Here is a 24,716-nt window from a genome sequence, read left to right as displayed (position 1 = left end):
GAAACTTCCTATAGTTTGTAACCAGAGGGCTGTATTTCAAAGCGATTGGCCTTACTGATTGCCTTGGTGAAAAGGAAGTTGCTGTACAGCCTACAGATCAGGGAGAGGGGCTCCATCCATTTCTAATGGCTCTGAAATTCAGCATGGGATGGTGGTTTTCCCACAGTGTGTTCCATTCAGCTGCACATTGAAATGCCAGCTGTAGGAGTGCTGAGCCCAAGCGATATGGAAGCGAGTCCTTGCCTCCATCCCGAAACTGGCCATCAGGTAGACAGGAAGGTGTGTTTGTAAGCTGGGGGGGCAGCATCACAGCACCTCGATTATGAACTGATCTTACCGGTACCCATACAACCAGACAGGATTAAAATCCCTTAATTCAGACAAGGTGATACAATTTTCAAATATTTGCATAGCTCCCAGTGCCTCCCAAGCTTTTAAAAATTATCCAAGAAAGCTGGGTTGGCAAGTCCCGGAAAGAATGCGTTCACTTTAATTTTTTTTTTAAATCCTGACTTTCTGTAATAATAAAACAAAGTGTCCTGAATTTTCAAGCTTTTGCCTTCCTAGTCTAACCCCAGAAATCTTGTCGTATTAGAGATTCTATGACACTCAAACACAGAGAATTCTTCCAACAATGTACTTGATAATATTTGGACGGACAGTTAACTGGAGAGAAAAACAGCTGCAAATCCTATGCAACAAGTACACACAACTCCAAGGATGAAAAGCACTTGAGATTTGCAGGTACACACTAGTCTCCCATGTTTAACAGCCCACCCACCAAACCCCAAGCTAGGCTGACTGTTGCCTATCTGCACCAGACTAGATGTGTGCAGAATGCCTGAGCAGTTGCTGGCTGAGGCATGATTGGAGGAGGGATTCGTGGCTTACCCTGAAATACAAGAGGCAGATAGACCAGCCTAACATAGGGAGATTCAGATTTAGAAAAATGATTTTTCAACAGACTCATCATGCAAGCTGTGAGGCAACACAGTAGAATTAGAAACAAAACCAAGATGGATAAGCAGTGGAAACAAAAGGATGATGTTTAGGTGTGTGTGCATGGAAAAGCCCACTGCTGACAAATCAGCATTTTCTGTCACATCATCCGTACATAGAAACCCGATCAGTAACAGCTGGGCAAAGCCAGGTCTTGTGAATTAGATACTTACATAATACTGGGGCCTTCTTTAAAAGAATTTTTAAAAAATAACAAATACAAAGTTATGTATGGATATGAAGATTTATTTAGAAGGGTCCATGCAACTGAAGAGCCCTGAGATTTAAGCTTCCTGATCTCCCCGATACATCCACTACTGGTAACAGTACCTTTTCCTACAAGATAAATGCTGTATGAATATACTTCAGGTCAGTCGTGCAATGCCCAGACCAGGGAAGTGTTATATCTCTGCAGTGAGAAGGTCTGTTACAGTTTTACAAAGATTCATGTTGTGTTTACATTTCCATATCATAAGCTTAACTCTTCACATGTCTTTCCAACTGACAGGGTGGGTACATAATCTTGAATCTGAGCCCCAGCAGATATCATAATCTCAGGATTATCTCAATTAGAAGGGCCTACACATTTGGGCTTTTGAGTACTGTATCAGATCCCCTGAGTACACAAGAGATTGTCAGAGGTTTTTGCAGTGGAGTCTTTCATGAGATTCTGGATTCTTTCATGTTCTCCCTGCCTATCATCTTTACATTAGGGATTACAGTATGATCTAAGTGTTCACTTGCTACTGATAAGACTTGGTGTCAATAGGTAAAGTAAGTAGATCCAAAGTCAAAGTCAACTTCATGCAATTTGAAGATCTAAACTAGTCATTTTAAACATCAAGATACGTTAGCCTTATTTGGAAGAGGATATGAATGCAAAACCAATCTAATAAACATTAAAAGGAAAAATATTACAGATACCATTAGCAATAACTGGACCTTCATGCATATAGACCCCAAACATCATTAAAAACAGATTTAAAATTTAAAACAATTTTTAAAGCAACAGTCAAATCAAATATATTACTTCATGGTAGAGACAGCCCAATTTTATTAGTCCTAAATTTTTTATTTATATAAGATGAAACCTGTGAGATGTTGAGTCCAATATCCCTTTCTCCACTCTCAGACCAACTGTTTTACTGGTTGATTCCAAGAGGGAAATACAGTTAATGCTTCTAAACCATTAAATTCTGCTTTATTTACTTGAGTCTCAAAAGCATTAGCAGTTAAAGAAAGCACTTCCCTTCAACCCAAAAGCAGTGTGAATATCTTAGTGATATCAATATTCCAGATAACATTTTACTAACTAGAAGGTGGCAAATATGCTCTTTCATTTTTGAGGAAAATTAGACTTGAAGGCACCCCTGGTCCCTAGAAAGGGGTTTTGAGTTGGGCAGGCACAGCAGTTAACACCCTTCTACACAAAGCTGGTTGCCTAGAAGTATAGTCCCCAAAACCGGTGTGGCCAGTAGTCCTAACGATGCTATCAGAATAACTTCCAGGAGGAATTGGGGCATCATGCCAGTGCACCTAACACATTTCCCACATTGCAGCATGAATTATAAAATTGTCAGTAGCTATGGCTATCCGGTATCAATAAACCCAAAGTCTATATGTTTTTTCATTAATTCAACAAACGTTTATTGAGGGCTTAGTTTATACCAGACACAGGTGTATAGAGAAGCTCTTTTGGAACTTAAAATACGTATTATATGTATATATCCATGTATATACTTCTTACATATTTAGCACATAGACACCACACCAGACCCCCCCCCAACACACACACACACAGGAGAAGACGTTGGGCCCCATGTGCTCTTACTTTTCTCACATTTCCAGGAAGTTCAATTATCATTTCTAGTATAATGGTTTAGTAATCTCATTGCAAAATAAAAGGCATACCAGCAGGAGGGTAGGGAACCTATTAAACGAACACAGAAAGTACAGTAATTTAGAACCATGTCATACAGGGGCAAACAACACTGTATCCTCAATAGTCCCTGAGTTACCAGGTGACATTAAATTTGTTCAGCGTATTCCATTATGAAGACAAGGAATGTACAGTTCATTTTAGAAAAAAGTTTGTATTTATTTGTTTGTTTATTTTATTTTTGGCTTCGTTGGGTCTTCGTTGCTGCATGTGGGCTTTCTCTAGTTGCAGCGAGCAGGGGCTACTCTTTGTTGTGGTGCGCGGGCTTCTCATTGCGGTGGCTTCTCTTGTTGCGGAGCACGGGCTCTAGGCCCGCGGGCTTCAGTAGTTGTGGCTCGCGGGCTCAGTAGTTGTGGCTTGCGGGCTCTAGAGTGCAGGCTCAGTAGTTGTGGCGCACCGGCTTAGTTGCTCTGTGGCATGTGGGATCTTCCCAGACCAGGGCTCGAACCTGTGTCCCCTGCATTGGCAGGCGGATTCTTAACCAGTGTGCCACCAGGGAGGTCCCAAGTTTTAGTTTTAAGATGATTCTTTGTTACATTTCTTCAATAATATTGCTAAACAAATGAGCTGCTATTATGCAAAGACAGTTTTCTCTCACCAGTAAACTCATATTTACCAAGTTTTATAGTAACTTAGTAAATTACACTAGTTTGGGAAAAGAAAATTACAGGTAGGAAAATAATTACAGAACGGTGTGTGATATAATACACATTTCTTCAACTGTGAAAATAGCAAATGAATGTTTCTGTCCCAAAACTCCCTTTGGTGGCAGAGGGGAGCGTCTCTGCATTCAAAACACATGATAGGGCTCTGTCTTCAGCATAAATCCCCTTTATTTGTGACATAATAGTTTGCATGACTAATGCTTTTAATTCCTCATTTCCATGGACTGAATTGGTGAAAGATTCTACTTCCCCTGGAATTCCCAAGACTTAAAAGCTAGCTCTTTGCTATTTCAAGGGCAACCTGCGCAACCTGTTTTCAAAGCCTCTGAAATGAAGAACCAGGCTCCCAAGCATCAGGGCACCATGGGAGAGCAAGATAACTTGACAGTCTGAAAAGTAGAGCTGTTTAGTATCACCGCTCCCTTGCCTCCCATGGTGCTGGAGACCTGGTATTAGTGACCTCCACGACAGACTACACACATCATGGTCATAAAGTGATCCATTCAAGAGGTTCATTTGCAAGAGAACGTGAAAGCTAGAATTTATAATGAACTCTCAGAATACTTAAGGCTTAGTAGCAACTGATGTAAATTATTACAGGAAGCAAAGGATGCTTCCAAAATATGTACAAGTGTTCAGAGTACTTATGTGAGAAAAAGAAATATCCTCTCCCAGTATTTCCAAATTTGAGCACTCTATAAAGCATTAAGTGAATGTTGGAGGTCTTCTACCATCTGATTTCAAGATTTAGTATAAAGCTACAGTAATTAAGGCAATGTGGTGTTTGCATAAGGATAAACATAGAAGAGAGGCAGAAAAAAATCCACACATATATAGCTGATGAATTTTTTACAAAGATGCCAAGATTATTCAATGGGGGAAAATAGTCTTTTCAATAAATGGTACTGAAAAAAATGGATCTCCCTCTGTAAAAAGTATGAACCTTGGTATTGGCCACCATATGCAAAAATTTACTCAAAATGGCTTACAAAATTAAGCATAAGTGCTAGAACTATAAAACTTCTAGAAAAATTAAAGAATAGGAGAAAATCTTTGTTACCTTGGGTTAGGCAGCGATTTCTTAGGACATAGAAATCATGAACCATGAAAGAAAGAAGTGGTAAATTGGACTTCATTAAGTTAAAAATGCCTGCTCTTTGAAAGACAATGTTAAGAAAATTAAAAGCAAGACACAGACTGGGAAAAAAATGTTTTCAAATCACATGTCTGATAAAGGTCTTGTATCCAAGATATATAAAAGAAATCTCAAAACTCATAAGAAAGCAAACCACCCAATTTTTAAAGAATAAGCAAAAGATTTAAATAGACAGTTCACTAAAGAAGGTATACATATGGCAAATAAGCACATGAAAACATGCTCAATATCATCAGTCATTGTGGAAATACAAATTGGAACCCTGATATGATATAATTACACACCCATCAGAGTGGCTAAAATTTTGAAATAGCAAGTGTTGATGAGAATATGGAGTACCTTGAAACTCTTATACGTCACTAGTGGGAATGTAAAATGGCACAACTACATTTAAGAGAGTTTAGTAGTCAAACATCAAACATAAATTTGCCATACAGTGTAGCAATTCTATTTCTAGGAATTTACCCAAGAGAAATAAAAACATACCTCTACACAAAAACCTATATACAAATGTTGATAACATCTTTACTCATAGTCACCAAAAGCTGGAAACAACCTAAAGGTTCAACAGCTGGTGAATGGATAAACAAATTGTGGCACATCCATACAATAGAATACAACCCAGTAATAAAAAGTAGCATCTGCTGATACACACAGTGGTGTAGTGAATCTCAAGAACATCGTGCTGACTGAAAGAAGCCAGATTCAAAGGGCTTCCTACTACTGTATGATTTCACGCTCCTAAATTTATCCTCTTTAACACAACTAGGATTGCAGCCCAACAACTAGGACTGCAGCCCAACAGAGAGGCATATTACAGAATACAGAGTTTTCATGTGCATTTTCTATTTGGTTAAATTTGTAGTTTTTTTCCCCCTTAACTGAACTACTTATCAATGGAAGTTAAAGAGCTTCTCTTGAAAGTCAGCCAGAAACTTTTTACCGTCAGATGTTCAGTGCTTGAAAGATAGTTCTTGGTGACGCTTGGACAGTTTAAACAGCCTTGCCACTCTTTGAAAATGCCCTAAATTCTACCTTATTTCTGAGTTTAATCATACTGAAAAAGAAGACTGGGGACAATATGACTGGTAAGGGTCTGGAGGAAGGGAACTTGGAAATTGAGCAGAAAGATGGTAGCTGGTGCCCGATTGGAAGTTCACAATTTAGAACTGAAAGGTCTGGTATGGTACTGGTACCTGTCACCCCACCAAACCTTCAGCAAACTATCCATTTCTATTTAATGTGCTGTGCAATTTAACTCATTTCTACACGGCATCTAAGTACTTAGTCTTCCTTCAAAGTAGGAGTAGGGGAAAAAGAGGGTTACCACTAGAAAGCAGCCAGGTTCTAAATATGAGGCTAATATAATTTGATTCTCTAAATTATTTTTAGAATTAAATAAGATATTAAAGTGTCTTGTACAGTACTAGGCACTCAATATATATTCACCAAATTTTGAATTCCCTTCACTTCCTTTATGAAAGGAGAATATTTTTAGAACTGGAAGAACCTCAGAAGTTACCTTGTCCAATGTTTTGATTTTACAAATAAGAAAACTAGGTTCAATGAGATTAAGTGTATTGCTCAAGCCACACAGATTTAGAAGTCCAACTTCCAGTTCATGCAGATCTAAAACACCTGCCTTCAACTGTGATGCCCCAAGAGCAGAGCCTGAGGAAGATCTGAGGGAGAGTTTTGCTCTATATATTTAGCGATCCATGGACCCTTTTGCTTCTGATTCTGTGTTTGCTTTAGCTATTATCATTTATTTTTTTACTCCAAGAATGATATTCACTGAAAAGCCTTTCTCTTCAGGGACTATGATTGCCAGATTTAGCAAATAAAATACAAAGCACACAATTAGATTTGAATTTCAGATAAACAACACATAATTTTTTAGTCCGATGAAATATTTGGAAAATACTTATATTGGCACCTTATCTGTCAGCCCTATCAGGGACCAAACAATAATAGTTCCCAACTATGAAGATTTCTTTTTACCCTAAAACAAATAAACAATGGAAGACGGTCACTACCCCTATGCATAAATCTTGACTTCCTGACCATTTTCTTCCCCATGACCATTTTTCCTCACCTGAGATCAGGACAACTGTTGTGAATAACCTCTGTGACCAAGGCTGAGGCTGGCAAGGATGGTGATGGAGCAGGAAAAAGTTGATGATGTGTCCAAGCAGCTTTGGGAGGACATGCTTTGCCAAACAGGAAGTACGCAATTCTAGTCAGAGAGACTGAAATTCAAATCCCTCTCTCTCACTAGCTTGTGACTGTATGACTTTGAGTAAGTTATTTAAACTCCCCCATACCCATCTACCTTTGGATTCTGCTTTTTTTTTTTCATAAAATAAAGATACCTTATGTTTTTGTGAAGATCAAATATGATAACAGGAAGAAAGCACTGATCACTGTACCTAGAATATACTCTTATAAACTATCATTTCTTAAACTGTACACACATGTTTTACATACTTTTCTGTGTATTTGATATAGTTCACACTAAAAATGGTTTAAGCAAAATTGCTAGATTGGAAGCAGACTGGTGAGGGTCTTGAATGCCGGGATGTAGAGTTTGGATGCTAAATTTTATTCTGTAGTTGTAGGGGAACCACTGCCACCCAATGTTTGGAGCCTACAGTCAGACAGCCTCTTTCTAAGTTCCCCTAAAAACTACCTGGGAAATTTTGTAGTGTATCATTTCCTATAGGGTCAAGCACACATTAAGCAACACAGAATGAACTGACCTGCCTTCTCTAGGCATCTTCTTTAGTTCCCTCAGGTCCAGCCTTGACAGAGAAGAAAATGAGAAGTTGTAACTCTTCCCACAGATCTACTTTGTGGGGCATGAGAAATGGGCAGGCATCAGACACAGAAATAATTCCTGCTTCATCAATTATTTATTAGTGGAATGGCCTTCTCCAAATTAATCAACACTTTTTGTGATCTCTACAATAGGGATAACATCACCTAAGCTAGTAGGGTCTTAGAATTAAGACTCCGGCAGAGTGCTGGTTACAGGAAGTGCTTGATATCTGGATTTTTATTTTCTGCTTAGTTAAAACACTATACTTAAGTTTTATGACTCATAGGTCCTTGGAGAGCTCTTTCTCAAACCTATCCTGAAAGTCTTATGACTCAGTTTCAGAAGACTGTCCAAATTTGAGGACCAGTCATTCAGACCAACTTTGTTTAGAAAATTGTTTTACTAAAATATCTTAGACTGTTGACACCTGAGTGAATCAGATTCTTACTCAGCCTTCCACTTCACGCCATGTAGCCTGCAGTTCTAAGGTTCACCGGTTCCCTTGCTCACACCTTTAGAACCTGCAGATGTGTGTTATCTTCGCCTTCTGTTTGGTCAACTTCAAGTGCTTCTAATCTTTTTATAACCAGTTCTGTTGGCCGTTATCTGGATTCCTTTTAGTGCCTTGTCTATTGTATACTTCTAACAGATCTCCACCCTCTTCTCTGGCAATTAGAAGGGCAATATAATTATTTAACAATGTGTCTTCTATTGAATAAGTTCCTTAATTGGACCTTTTCATCCTTTGCCATTTGTGTGTGTCTGTGTGAAAAATATCACTTGAAGGTTTTTCTTAAGGTTGAATTCTTACACAATTTCCTGAGCTAAACACCAAAGAAGGGCCCAGAGCACCTTTTCTGCAATGACAGCCCCCTCTTTCTCCTCTCTCCATGCTTGGAGAGACAGCTTATGTTTCTTACAACCTGGAAAGACTAATCAGACTTATTATTTTAGTTTTAGCTCTGTTTTTTGTTATTTTCTCATATAATCTTACCACTCTTCCTATTCTGGTGTCATTATCTGTGGGGCTCCATAGTCACTGAAATCTCCAATTCCATAGTTAATCACAGAATAACATGGGATACTGGAAAAAATAATGGACTTTGAGTCAAGAGAGGTAAGGCTCCAGGCTCTGCACTAACTAGCTATGTGACTTTGCCAAGACAGTTAATTGCTTTGGGTTTCAGATTCTTTATCTGTAAAATATCTACAGAACCCCTATCCCCTTCAGGTTTATGCTTTGTACACCTTCACCTCTGAAGCGACATCTATGGGTTTTCCCATCCATTCCCGACCACCCAGCAAAGAACTGCTTTTACTTCATTTCAATACTTGACTCAGTTTTTGCCAAATGACTACTCATATGCTCTTTTACTAGCTCCAAGTGGCTCAGCTTAAACCCCACATAAAGCACTTCAATGATTTATTTACACCATTTCTGAATATTCGACATAGATCCAAAAACCTAATAGTTAGAACTACTAACTATTCTCTGTAATTTAAAATGTTAGTCATATAAATTTTCCCTAAGCCATAAAAATATATTTATAATTTAAAAGTGAAATTGTACATATCCTAGTCAACTTGTGAAATTCTCTGCTCTTTTTCTTAAAAGCAACTATACTCCAATAAAAAAAGAATTAAAAGGAAAACCCACATGATTCAACAACAAGGACCTACTGTATAGCACAGGGCACTATATTCAATAACTTGTAACAACATATAATGGAAAAGAATCTGAAAAAGAATAGATATATAAATGTATATGTATAACTGAATCACTTTGCTGTACATCTGAAACATTGTAAATCAACTACACTTCAATAAAAAAAATTTTTTTTAGTTAAAACAAAAGTGGGTTGATGGAAGAGTGTTAGCTATAAACTACATTTGTTGCCCTCATTCTATGCAGAATAAATTAGAAGAGCAATAACCAGATGTGTTACTTTCCTGGAAAGGCAAAAAATAAATTCCAAATGAGAATTTGAAGACCCTCTCCATCTTTCTTGAGACTTGTAGGGTTCTTATTTCCTCAGAGCTTGTCTCTCCCTGGTTACCTTTTTGAGTAGAGCTGATTAGAGTATAGCAGTAGAGCTCAGGGTTCCAGGAATCTCCCCTAGAGTCTGGGCAGGAGCCTTAAGATAGGAGTTACCTACAGCTTGGGCCCAAATCCTTGCATTATCAGATACCTCCAGCCAGGGTGAGGACCAGCTAACCACAGTGACATGCAGAAAGCAGCCCACAAATTTACTGACCACAAGCTATGCCCAGCTCTGGGCTAACAGCCTGTCCACCCCCTGACCCCCAGAGTTACACCAGTGGAAACAAAAAGGAGGGGGCATCTTGACTTTGAAAGTGAAACTATGCTAAAATTACAAAGAAGCTAAGTGTGTCCTTGGTGGTGTTTTCCTTTGAATGTAAGTGTATATCATAAGTTAAACCCTGTAAGCTCAGGGAGGGGTGCTGCAGAAGCTGCTTGTTGCTCTCCTCTCCAGCCTTTCTTTCTTGGCTAGGTTCAGGCTTCCCCATCTCACTGGACCACCTATAGTACTTGAGCGGTTATCTTGTCTTCAGCCTCACCCTACCTGCAGGGTCAAAGTACTTTTCCTAAAACTAATTCAGCTGGGATTTCCCCTGTAGAAAGTCCTTCCCTTGGTCCTGATCATCCTCAGCATACAGTCAAAGGTCTTCACCGTTTCCTACCCGATGTCCTCCATAATCTTGACCCTTCCTACTTACCTTGCCTCACTCTACACTCTCCTCCCTCTTGCATAATAATCTCTAACAGAGCTGAACTTTTCACGTCTCTGAACACAGAATACTACTTCAAACCTCTAGAGTGCCCTCTCAGACCGTTGCCCTCTTGTCCACTTGGTTAATTTACATTCAACCCATCTGATCGATGGATAGATAAAACTCTTATGCAATCTTCAAAACCCAATTCCTAAAAAGTTAATGGGAAGCATAGTATTTTGTGGTCATTTGTAGTTGCAAACATTTTTATTGCTAATAACATTCAAGATTTTTCATATTTATCAGCCACTTATATTTCTTGTTTGAATAATTTGATTCTTTTATCTATTTCTCTGTTTTTATAGTATTTTTTAGAAGCAGTGCATAAGATATTTTGCTGTAAGGAAGGCCCATTTGCTTGTCATATTTGGGGGCAAAACTTTTCTTCCAACATATTGATTGTCTTTTAGTATCCTATTTCAGTGGACAGTTTTACATCACTGTGAAAATTTTGCCTATAGTTAAATTCTACCAAAGTTCTATTGTTGATGTTGGCTGCTTTGAATTCTTGATTGTAACAGTAATTAAGAAGTATTTTCTAATTTTAAATTTCTAAATTTAAAAATATACTGTACTTAACAAGAACAGTAATAAAACCAAATTCATTAGTCACAGCCCCCAACATAGAGTAGGTGTTCCATAAACCATTGCTAAGTGGAATGGTACACAGAAAGCCAGAATCCAAGTGGTAAAGTTAGAACCTTTCTATTTTCCTTTAAGTTCCATCTTCCTCTGACTTTCATGGCTTCAGAGGTATCACATACAAGATGCCAAAAAAGCATCTTGTAAGCAAGTACCATTTTACCTCCAGTACCCAGTCTCTCTCAGAAGATGCCAGTTCCATCTTGAAATGACCTGAGAAAACCAACCAAACCCTAAGCCTTCTTCATTCCAGAAGAAAAGGGAAGATTTTTTCCAAACCTTACCTGGGAAGGTCAGTCAAATGATATGGTCACTTTACTTGTTCTTTCGACTGTACTTGGTCCAGAACTTCTAAAGCCATCACCTACTAGCACCTGTCACCAGACCTGCTGTGATAGTTTCAGCCTCTTGAGCATTCACATGGTTAATCTTGGGCTAACTTGGCCAGAATTTTTAGGGCTATTTCCATCCCAAACACTACGAGGACCTCGGTCCTGCATTAGGTAGTGACTGGTGTCCAGACCAGGGTGGAAGGAAGATTCAGTACTGGCCTCTGGCATCAGTTTTCCTCACATGGTGGACTGCTTGAGTTCCTGTATCATATTTTCCCAATACTTTTCATATAATGTGAGTGATTATATGACTTTAAGACTTAAGATATTCATAAATCATGCTAAACAATATAGAGAACATTTTAGACTCCATTTTAAAGGTAACATAAAGACATAATATTTATGCAGTCGCCAAATATGTATTAAGTGCTTCTCTGAGCTGGACACTGAGGATACAGTTGATCTGGAGATACGTAAAGCATAGATACTTGTAACAAGTAATAGTCAGTAGGTATTAAAGATAAAATTAAAACAGCTAAAACTTTTAAAGTGTAATAGCTTAAAGTCTAAAGTTAAAAAGTCTACTTGAAAAGACATAATACAGTAGTTTTGTAAGTCACTCTTTCATAAGCAATGCCTTTGCCGATACTATACAGCAACATAACATGCCACACTGTTTGGTTCTGACCCAATTCTTATCTCTAGTTCTGCCTGAATCTAATCTGAACTCCAGATTCCCTGAAGAGTCGATTCTGTCCTCCACAAAATGCTGTCTTCTCCACTTAGAAGTTTAATAGGCCTCTCAAACTTAACACATCCAAAAAGAAAGAAAGAAACCCCAATCTGCTTCCTAAAACCTGCTGTTCAGGGATCTCCCTCATCTCGGTTAATGACTACTATTGTTTTGGTTGTTCCAAAGCTAAAACCTTATACTCTTGACTCCTTCCTCTCTTTCAAATGTCCATTCCATCACCAAATCCTGTCACATCTAAATTTAAAATATATTCATGATTCTGCTACCTCTCTCCACCTCCAATGTTATCAACCTGGTCCAAGGTACATCGTCCCTTTTCTGGACTATTGAATATTCTACCTGATCTTCCTGCTCTTCCCTTGTCTCCTGCAGTCTATTCTTAACCCATTCATCAAGGCGATTGCTTTAAAATATAAACCAGATTATATCACTCCTCTACTCCAAAGCCTCCAATGGCTTCGCATATTACTCAAGGTGATAGCCAATGCCTTTGCCACAGCCTACCATGACCTCCCCACAACTGTCTTTCTAGCCTGTTTTACTCCCATTGTCTGCTTTTGGAAGAACCAATAAGATCTTGATATGTCACTAATTACTAGAGTATAAATTTATTCCTTGAACTAAGACTAACCATATAACATAGAATTACATATCACAAGAAGTACATGTCAACTGAAACTAACACCCCTGGTACAGGAGGATAAATGAAGTTGTAGCTTGTGTTATCCAATAGTGTTGAGGAGTACTCTCATGTACATCCTGCCCAATCAAACCTTATGGTGACCTTCGAAGCTAGATAGGAAGAACTCATCAAAATATGCTACAACTTTTTATTTTATTATTTTGGCAATATCATCTCAAAAAAAAAATATATATATATATATATATTTCAAAACCAGAAACAAAAGTGAAGATTGTTGTGATGATATAAACACCTTAAAAAATTAAAAAGGAGCCCACTATTGAAAACATTTACATTTGCAACTAATTGTAAATTCTATAACATTTCCATCTATAAGACAACTTTATTTATTTATTTATTTTTTGGCAAGAGAAGGGAAGGAAAGAAAGAAACTGTTAAAAAACAAAAACCAAAAAAAGGTTTCCTTTTATCCCTTAACTTACAAGAAAATTAAAGGCAAATCCATTTCCCAGATGAAGTAAGCAACTCATCCCAAATTCCTGGTAACATCCTTTCCCTCAATTTCCATCAGATAGTCCAGGCTCTGTTTTTTTTGTTTGTTTGTTTTGTTTTGTTTGTTTTTTTATACTGCAGGTTCTTATTAGGCATCAGTTTTATACACATCAGTGTATACATGTCATTCCCAATCGCCCAATTCAGCACACCACCATCCCCACCTCACCGCAGTTTTCCCCCCTTGGTGTCCATATGTCCATTCTCTACATCTGTGTCTCAACTTCTGCCCTGCAAACTGGCTCATCTGTACCATTTTTCTAGGTTCCGCATACATGCATTAATATACGATATTTGTTTTTCTCTTTCTGACTTACTTCACTCTGTATGACAGTCTCTAGATCCATCCACGTCTCAACAAATGACTCAATTTCGTTCCTTTTTATGGCTGAGTAATATTCCATTGTATATATGTACCACCTCTTCTTTATCCATTCGTCTGTTGATGGGCATTTAGGTTGCTTCCATGACCTGGCTATTGTAAATAGTGCTGCAATGAACATTCGGGTGCATGTGTCTTTTGAATTACGGTTTTCTCTGGGTATATGCCCAGTAGTGGGATTGCTGGGTCATATGGTAAGTCTATTTTTAGTTTTTTAAGGAACCTCCATATTGTTCTCCATAGTGGCTGTATCAATTTACATTCCCACCAACAGTGCAAGAGGGTTCCCTTTCTCCACACCCTCTCCAGCATTTGTTGTTTGTAGATTTTCTGATGATGCCCATTCTAACAGGAGTGAGGTGATACCTCATTGTAGTTTTGATTTGCATTTCTCTAATAATTAGTGATGTTGAGCATCTTTCATGTGCTTCGTGGCCGTCTGTATGTCTTCTTTGGAGAAATGTCTATTTAGGTCTTCTGCCCATTTTTGGATTGGGGTGTTTGTTTCTTTGATATTGAGCTGAATGAGCTGTTTATATATTTTGGAGATTAATCCTTTGTCCGTTGATTCATTTGCAAATATTTTCTCCCATTCTGAGGGTTGTCTTTCGTCTTGTTTATGGTTTCCTTTGCTGTGCAAAAGCTTTGAAGTTTCATTAGGTCCCACTTGTTTATTTTTGTTTTTATTTCCATTACTCTAGGAGGTGGATCAAAAAAGATCTTGCTGTGATTTATGTCAAAGAGTGTTCTTCCTATGTTTTCCTCTAAGAGTTTTATAGTGTCCAGTCTTATATTTAGGTCTCTAATCCATTTTGAGTTTATTTTTGTGTATGGTGTTAGGGAGTATTCTAATTTCATTCTTTTACATGTAGCTGTCCAGTTTTCCCAGCACCACTTATTGAAGAGACTGTCTTTTCTCCATTGTATATCTTTGCCTCCTTTGTCATAGATTAGTCGACCATAGGTGCATGGGTTAATCTCTGGGCTTTCTATCTTGTTCCATTGATCTATGTTTCTGTTTTTGTGCCAGTACCATATTGTCTTGATTACTGTAGCTTTGTAGTATAGTCTGAAGTCAGGGAGTCTGATTCCTCCAGCTCCATTTTTTTTGCCTCAAGACTGCTTTGGCTATTCGGGGTCTTTTGTGTCTCCATACAAATTTTAAGATGATTTGTTCTAGCTCCGTAAAAACTGCCATTGGTAATTTGATAGGGATTGCATTGAATCTGTAGATTGCTTTGGGTAGTATACTCATTTTCACAATGTTGATTCTTCCAATCCAAGAACATGGTATATCTCTCCATCTGTTGGTATCATCTTTAATTTCTTTCATCAGTGTCTTATAGTTTTCTGCATACAGGTCTTTCGTCTCCCTAGGTAGGTTTATTCCTAGGTATTTTATTCTTTTTGTTGCAATGGTAAATGGGAGTGTTTCCATAATTTCTCCCTCTGCCCATTTTTAATTGCATTATTTGGTTTTTTTGGTATTGAGTTGTATGAGTTCTTTGTATATTTTGGATATTCATCCCTTATCAGATATATAGTTTGCAGATATTTTCTCCCATTCCATAGGTTTCCTTTTCATTTTGTTGATTGTTTCTTTTGCTTGCAGAAGCATTTTGGTTTGAGGTGGTGCCACTTGTTGATTTTTGCTTTTGTTTTTTGTGCTTTTGATGTCATATCCAAAATAATCATTGCCAAAACTAATGTCAGGGAGCTTCTTCCCTATGTTTTCTTTTAGGAGTTTTATGATATCAGGTCTTCTGTTTAAGTTTTAATTCATTTTGAGTTAATTTTTGTGAGTGGTGTAAGATAGGAGTTCATTCTTCTTTTCTTTTCTGTCATACATCTTTCTTTTCTTCCTTCTTTCTTCCCTTCTTCTCTCCCCCTCTTCTTCATTTTCCTCTTTCATTTATAGATTTTTTCTTTTTGTTTTTAAATCGAAACTGTGTGTGTGTGTGTGTGTGTGTGTGTGTGTGTGATGGGGGAGGGGAAAAGAGAGAGGGAGAGGGAGGAAGGGATGGAATGGCTCTTTAAAGGGGTTTTCCAGTATTTGCATTATGAAAAAAAATTAAAGTTTTTCTCTGGCTTTTAAGGAAAGCCAAATGTTAGAAATAGTAATTAAAATGTTTACATTGAAGTAGATTGCTAGATCTGCAGTGCAGCCAAGCCTGGCAGCTTTTGATAAATTAGAATGAGCCAGGGCTTCCCTGGTGGTGCAGTGGTTAGGAATCTGCCTGCCAATGCAGGGGACACGGGTTCGAGCCCTGGTCCAGGAAGATCCCACATGCCGCAGAGCAACTAAGCCCGTGTGCTACAGCTGCTGAGCCTGCGCTCTGGAGGCCACGAACCACAACTGCTGAATCCCGGACACCTGGAGCCCATGCTCCACAACAAGAGAAGCCACTGCAGTGAGAACCCCGCGCACTGCAACGAAGAATAGCCCCCCACTCGCCGCAACTAGAGAAAGCCCGCGTGCAGCAACAAAGACCCAACTCAGCCAAAAATAAATTAAAAAAAAAAAAAAAATTAGAATGAACCACACAGGCTGGTCTTTTTTCACTAAAATGCCACAGTGTCCAGAAAGCAAATCCTCTCCACACACCACCCTTGTTTCAGATCAGATAAACTGAGCAAACAAAAATGCCTTCCAACGTAACAAAATGCCCGCTGTACAAAAGAAACTGGAAATTGTTATCAGTGAGTGAAGATGGCTCTGGAGAACATGAAGATCAGGATTTTGATGTAAAGTTTGACCTTTGGGCTTCTACCAAACTGCCCTTCATTTGAAGAAGCATCATTCTGGGTCATTCAGGTGACCATCATTATCTTGATCAGTCCGGATACCACTGACACATTTGAGAAAATAAAAATGAAGGGGAGGAGAGAAAGCTTTACTGCCTCACTTTCCCTAAATGCTCTTATTTAAAAAGCTCTCCCAGACCCTAGAAAAGCACTTGTTTCACACTGTCCCGAGTGAATAAATCTACAGCCTGCAAAGTTCCCACACCCTTTGGTGCCACAAATATCTGGTAAAATAGCTTTGGAACTTTCACACAATTCCCCCATGCAGCAATGCCTTGTAAATGAAATAAAGGAATTGCCAGTGAGCAAACTTCGCTGATTGCCTCCCATATTTAAATCAGACCTTCTGATCAAGGAATAAATAATTTTGCCATGTATTTAGAAATTATCATGTAGAGCATGGTTCTCAACACTGGGGACACATGGAAATTATCTGGGGAGCTTTTAAAAACACTGATGTCTGTGATCCACACCTAGAGACCTGGGAAAGGACGAGGCATCAGTATTTATTGAAAGCATTCACACACACTCCCTCCTGGTAATACTAATGCACAGCCGAGTCAAGAACCACTGGCTATTGAAAACTGACTGATTTTTAGAAATTCGTGTTTTAATTATTATGGGATTTTGTTTATTATAGCCCACTAATGTAAGCATCTCACTTGGCCAAATAATTTTCACTTTGTGTGGCAGGGCCAGAAACCTGGAACTCTTACTTTTTAAGTGATCTTTAGGTATACATATAATTACCATGTCTGTGGAGTGTTCTGAGTTTCTCAGTTGGTAGCCAGGTTCTTTAAAAGAAAGATATGTAACTTGATTGCTTTGAAAATAATTCAGTAAGTCCAGGTGTTAACATACAAATAGTTCTCAGGGCCATGTTTAGCACTTTAAAAATTTATCATTAGTTGCATGAAAAACAAAAAAAGCCAAAGACTCATTCCCGCATATTAGAGGGCTTTGTCTCTTGAAGAAACTCAAAAAGAAAAGCACAGATTTTAGTTTGGGGTGTGTGTGTGTGTGTGTGTGTGTGTGTGAGAGAGAGAGAGAGAGGGATTTGGATTCTTTTTTTTTTTTTTCTTATCTCGGATTTTTCTTTTCTTTTCTTTTTTTTTAAATAGCAGTAGTTCATATTTTTTTTCAGTTATACATATACATGTATTTATTCTTTTTCAAATTCCTTTCCCATTTAGGTTGTTATATAATATTGAGCAGAGCTCCCTGTGCTATACAGTAGGTCCTTGTTGGTTATCCATTTTAAGTATAGCAGTGTGTACATGTCAATCCCACACTCCCTAACTATCCCTTCCCCCACCCTTCTCCCCTTGGATTCTTTAAAAAAGAAGAAAACAGTCTCAGCGATATTCACACTTTTATAAACATGAAAAAACATATAACCTTATCAATATAAGATTCACACAAATATTATTAATGCTTCTTCTGCTGCACTGTGGCAGAGTAGTTAAATAAACCCTGCCAATACATTAATGCTTAAGCAAACCAGAAAACAAGTCTCTCCCCACTCAAAAAATCATAATGTGTTTCAAGTTCCATTTGAAAAGCTATGAGAGAAATTTTAAAGGCAAATTTTTTTTAAAGAAATAAAAAAGTTTTTCTCATAAGATTGCTACTAATCAAGAAACTCAGTCAAGTTCTTACCCCCTTGTCTATGCATATTTATTCTCATGCAGTAAATAAACTGGATTGTGCAAATTCTCAAAATAGAAAAACTCCCAGCATCAGGTGGCTTTTTTCTAGATGAGGACTAGGTCACATGAAGAGCAAGTTTACAGTAAAATGAGTATGTTCTCTTTTAGTCTAATCTTGTTTACTGTTTCCTATGTGTCCAAATGTAAATGAGCTCTGAGATTGAATACTATATGAGGTCAATTCTCCTTACAAGTATTCCAGTTCTTTATCAATATCTAATAGTTCAGAAGAAAAGGCATTTTACATTGATTTAGCAAGAAATTGGCAGTGTGTTATCAACACATGAGCCTCTATTACACTGTACTCAGAGAAAAAGCAAATCGTGAATGAAGTGAGAAAAATTGAAGTGAAGCAGAGCCAGGGGTAGAAAAGGAAGGACAACAGTTGGCGGGGCAATCAGGAACCCTTCTGTAAGATTAGCTTTAATTTGTAATACTCAAATATGATTTTATATGTTTGCCGTGACAGTTGTGCTTTGCCCTCATGACAGAAAGGACCCCAACCCCAGAGCAACATCATCCATAGTAAATCTTATAACTCAGGCTGAAACTCAAGTCCAGTGCTGTACCTCATCATGAAGTTAATTAAAATAAAAAAAAATAAAAATAACACTTTAACTATAATGAAAACTTCCATGTTATATGTCAATATTCAGTCATCACACATGGTGAAAAGGGCAAACTCTAGAGCCAGAAGAACATGGATTCAATTTTATTTTCACAAGAAACTTTGAGAAACTCATCTTACCCTCCAGGACCTCAAATTCCTTTGATACCTACTTTGTAGAGATAATCTGTCGTTTGCAGGATTAGGGATAAAATATGTAAACTGCCTAGTACATAGTTGATGCATAATAAATGGTAGCTACTATTTTTTTTTTACAACTGCTGTAAAGAAAATTAACCTGGCACGTGGCCTTTAGAAGGTATTCAGTAAAATTAATTAGTTGTTTCTTAAACACATTTGTCTAAAATATTTACTCATCCTTTTTGAGTCTACCATTTAAGTCTGTTAAATTTATAAATAACTGAGAAGATAAACCTGTTTAAAAGAAATAGGAAATCATGTAAATGTATAAAAATATACAGTGGGAAACCCTTAATAGGACGTGATCATGACGAAATTCAGTCTAGCAGCAGAGCTTGAAAGCCAACAAAAAAGAAGCATATTTCTGGACTCTCTTTTCTCTTCCCAGCTGTCCCACTTGGCTGTGACATGAGACTAGGCACAGGCAGTTACCAAAACCAACAAGCAGACAAGAGTTTCAACTTGGATCTAAAAGAACCACATGAGGGAGATGCCAAAAGCTACAGCCCAAAGAGTGGCTGAGGGCTGGGAGCTGGGAAGAGTAATTATGATGACGAGAGAGACAGAGAAAGAGAAGAGAGGGAGAGAAACATAGGAAACAGGGAGGAGGGGAACTCACCAAGGCAGCTGAAAGGCACCTTTCTCATTCTGAATGCCTATTTTACAAACTTGCTGTGGCAAGATGAAACATAGAAACCAAAACCCACACAAATTCGTAGCTTAATGAATTATTATAAGGGGAGCACCCTGTAACCACCACCTAGGTCAAGAAATAGAACTTTGCTAACGTCCCTGAAACACCTCCTTATGTCCCATCCAAATTCAACACCTTCCCTCTTCCCAGAAGTACACACCAACCTGACGAGCACTGTAATCATTCCTTCTGTTTCTTCATAGTTTTTCCACCCCACAATGCACCTCAGACACTCTAATACTTCCCTAATTTTAAAAAATTGATATCTTTTAAGTTGTTTTTATTCTAGAGATCTCCTCTCTGTTTCTTTTCTTTGCAAGTGATCTGTTGAAGAACCCAGGGCATTTGACCTGTAGAGACTCCCACAGTCTGGATTTTGCTGATTGCACAGAGTTTAACATTTCTTCTGTCCTCTGTATTTCCAGCACATTGGCAGCTGGGGCCAGAGGCTTGCTCAGACTCAGGTTTGGCAAGTTTATAGGCGGTGATGTGTTCTTTCATCAGGAGGCACATGATGTAGCTCTTTATGTGATGTTAGTAGCCTTTGACGCTTGATGCTTAGATATATTCATTGATTAGGGTTTGTAAAATGGTGATATTCTAATTCTGTCATTTCTTTTACATTCATTAGCTGGAATACTTATATAAAGATATATTTCTTTCATCTACTTTAGATTACACAGTAATATAATTCATCTGAAAAGGCAGGATAATTGCTTGATTCTTTCCTTTTATTTACTGGTGTTCAAAGTAATAAATTGATTCTTTATCATCATTCAAAGGTGACTGACTGGGGTTTTTTTCATATTATTATGAACCCATGAATTTAAACATATTCAACGGTTCTGGCTGCTTTTATCAGCCATGTGCACTGAGCTAGCCCTTCACTGTTTTAAAGACAATAGTTGATACCTGATGCCGAGGATTTATTTCTTTTGCCTTTATTTGTATGTACCATCGGAAAATTGGAGTTGGATAGATTTGGTAAACCTTGATAGCGCCACCTTGATAAAACCTAGTTTTATGAACCTGGCCTTTGCATTTATGCTAAATAAAATGGCAACTCTTCCAAATACTGGAAAACATACAATATCACAAATTCATTCTAAATTGATCACTCTCCAAAAAAATACATAATTTCTAACTTTACTGAAAATAAATAAGTTAATTATTAATTAATTAATTAATCTGAGATCCTGGGAGTCATGGAAAAAGAAATACCAGCCATCCAACCAGCAGAGGGAGTGCAAGTTAACTGACAAATCCAGTCTCCCATACTCTGTGATTTGGTGAAATCACTGATAATGTTTTGGAGAGAAGAAGATACCGGGGACAAGACAGGACATAATCTGTGCGACTCTGTTGTCTGTTGGATGCAAAAGAACTACACTGATTCTTAACAAAGGGAAAATACAGCAGTAAGGGTAAAAAGTATTCTCCTGCATTTCATCAGAGCCACCTTTACTCAGAATTAAACACATAATTGTCCACAGCCTGACTGATAACTGTCTTGGAGGATTAGGAAGGAAGAAGATATGATTACCTTATTTTTTGTAAATTTTAAAAATAGAGGCATCCAGTGGTGATGTGAATCCCTTAAAGTCACATCAATTCAGAAGTAGAGGCAAAATTTAATACAAACCATCCAAGCCCCATCTCAGCTTTTCACATGGAACCTTTAGTCAATGACAACTTTTAAAGGAAGAAGAGCTTACAAAAGTATCTTGCAGTTTTTCTACTTGTCTTTGCTAATAATGATCCAGTCAAGGCAAGAATAAGAGCTTGAGAATACAGAGCACCCGAGCATTCCCTGATTTCTTTGCAAATTTTCCTCTGGGGTTGGTGCTTTAATTTCCAATCAGTCTGAGTCAATAACGTATGGTTGTCAGTGCCATTGTTGACTCTCACAATTTCTTGTCTCAATCCCATAGTTCCTAGAGCTTGGGGCTTGGGGTCACTGGCAGGGGTTTTGATTTGGGACTTTCTATGTTTACACAAAAGGGCAAGTCAGTATCTCTCCTGTATCAGTGAATTCTGGACTAAACTGATCTATCAAGCTTTGTAAACAAATGAAGACCTTAAAGGATGGAAAGAAGGCTCTCTGGAAGTCTCCACTGCTTTTACATTTCATTGAATCCACAGACTGTTGCTTGCTTCCCACAGAGATCTGACTACAGCTGAATAAGAAAGAAAGAAAAGTCACATGAGAAGAATGGAATGCTCTTACAATATTTTTAGGCTGCAATGTATACTGAATTCCGTTCACACAGTCCTGCAGGAGGTTTGGCCCATCTTCACAGAGCATGCCACAACTCCTGCTTATTGCAACAGATATGTACATTTCTCAACGACTGACAATAATTAAAGAAAAAACAAACTAGGAGGCTCTTTGCATAGGATTGTTGAGGCAGACTTTCCTTTTTCTTTTGTTGATACCTGTTTCATAAAAAAGATGGTATACTGGTGTTGGAAAGTTCACATCTTTCTCCAACCTGATGGACTCATAATTGTGCACCCAATTCAAACCAATTTTGGAGATCACAGGGCAACTTCTAACTTTCCAAGAGGCTAATAAAAAAAACCAAGAAAAGTTTTTGAACAATCTACCTCATTTTTAAAGAGATAATAGAGATGATTTTTTTATGAAAAATTTTCCTTGGAGACATGGGTTGAATAAATGAGTACCTCTTAGTGGTGGCCATAAATGAATGAGTTCAGTTCTTGCTTTCATTGAACTTAAAGGGTGTGGGTTTCTACTTGCATGTTCATTTGTCTTTATTCTGTGAATCTAATCTGACTATTCCATATCAACAGACATTGGGGTCTCCTGAATTCTGTTCTTTCTCAGCCTAGGAACCTTCAACCCAGATGCAATGCTTTAATTGCTTCCAAGTGTTCTGAAACACCCAAGGCTGTGCTAAGTTCCTTTAGCTGAGTGGAATACCAAGTTAACGAAGTCAAGGTCATTGATTCAGTCATACTTAAGATGAACCTGCTAATCTTGTCCTCCTCTGTGTCAACTGAACACAATACCACCGCACACATCCCTGCTGGCATTGTAAGTCCATTAGTCAACAAGAGGAAATGATAGGCATATATGGACGGAGACAGACTGTACTAAACTTGTCTCAGCCATTTCATAACTTTGTGAACTTAGGTAGATTACTTGGCACTTCCATTTCCTCCTCATAAAATAGTGATAATAATAGCAACTGCCTCATAGGATTGTTGTAAAGATTTAATGAGATTATCCATGTAACGTGCTTAACACAACAGTAGGTATGTAGAAAATACTCAATAAATAGTATTTTTAATTTCAATTTTTTGCTATTGGTATTGTTGTTATTGAAAAACATTTCAAGGCACATGAGTTCCATGGTGCTACTTGTATGTAAGTATGGGTTATAGCTTACATTCCTTTGGCATTGGTACATATTGGCTCTAAAACTGAGATACACAAGGTACATAGAAGAAGCCAACACACCTTCATGACAGTGCAAAAGAGGTAGTAAACCTTCATTCTCAGAGCCGTTTCACATGTCACACACTTAAATCAGCCAACAACACAGCTGACATATAGCCAGCAAGTAACTCATTGGTGCCCACTGTGACTTTTCAATCTGCTGAGGATGTTTTCCAGTGAGGAAGCCTAAATGAATATTTAGTAATGAGGAGAGCAGATATAATTAAAGACGTGAAAAAAATGGTCTCCTCTTTTAACAAATCCAGAGTGCAGCCCTTTATCTATTTTTGCCTTTTAGGAGAAAAAAAGAGTTGAATTAGAAGAGTTTTCTGTTTTGTTTTCATTTTTCTTTTCTTTTTAATATAAAACATGTCATTGGTTTTACACTGCACAAGTCAAACAAAGGGATAAATAATTCCCTGATGGTTTAGAGAAGTATCAGTATCTATTTCAAATCATCCCCATACCAATTTCAAGTGCATATCTACACAACTTAAATGTGGTCACTGATTGTTCACTCCTGTTTAGCTTGGATATATAACCTAAGAAGTATATCTTAAGATGGATGGGAAAAGAGAATACTCCAAGTACTTCTTTACATTTTAGCAGAAGCATTGACTAAAGTGGAGCAGTCATTAATTCTGTTAAGCACACTAATTCCTGGACAACTACTCTAAGCGATTCTGATTCAATAAGAATGGGGAAGGGTCCAGGAATCTCTGCTTTTCAACACTCTTCCGGTGATTCCTATGATCTGACACATCAGGAACATTGGTCATCTGTTGTTTTTGCTTGCTCAACATCTTTTCCTTCTTCTGATAAAAGCACCTCAGTTTTCCTTTGATAAAGCACTCCTCCCCAACTCTCAGACCCTGTGGGTGGTTGGTGTTGATTCCACCACCAGCTTCAAAAGGGGGTCTAGGTCCCAGGCCTGTTCAATCATTGTAATCAAACATTCAGTATCTCTGGTCACACTGAGATAAGTGTCAAACTCAATCCTGGAGTGTTGAAACCATTGGAAAGAGGAGCTCTTTCTCCTCTGGGTTTAAGAAGCTGTATCCATCTGAAAAAAAGAAGCTAACACAGAGATGGAATAAATGGAGAAAGGAGAGAGAGAATGAATTTAGATGACATTGTTTAGATTCTTAGATCCAGGTGATTTTTTTATTGTAAAAACATAACCCATAATGACAGCGATAAAAGAAATAAAATGGAAACATAACTAAAAGTTTACAAATTCAGATGGAAATGTAAGACTTAAGCTATATGACCCAGTAATAACTATTTTCTAAGAGTTTTTTAAATGAGGCATAGGAAACTGTGGTGATCAGATATATATCGTAAGAGTATATTGTGATTTTTATAGAATTTTTCAAACTTTATAATTGCATTTGACATGAAATGACTAATTATCTTCACCTTAAATGGCATGTTTCATGTATAACTATGTTTAAAATACATGTATGGGAATTCCTTGGTGGTCCATTGGTTAGGACTTGGCGCTTTCACTGCTGTGGGCCTGGGTTCAATCCCTGGTCAGGGAACTAAATCCCACAAGCCAT

Source organism: Balaenoptera musculus, chromosome 9, assembly GCF_009873245.2.
Source record: "Balaenoptera musculus isolate JJ_BM4_2016_0621 chromosome 9, mBalMus1.pri.v3, whole genome shotgun sequence".
Lineage (NCBI taxonomy): Eukaryota > Metazoa > Chordata > Mammalia > Artiodactyla > Balaenopteridae > Balaenoptera > Balaenoptera musculus.
The sequence above is the reverse complement of the archived record's forward strand: the minus strand, read 5'-3'. Positions refer to the sequence as shown.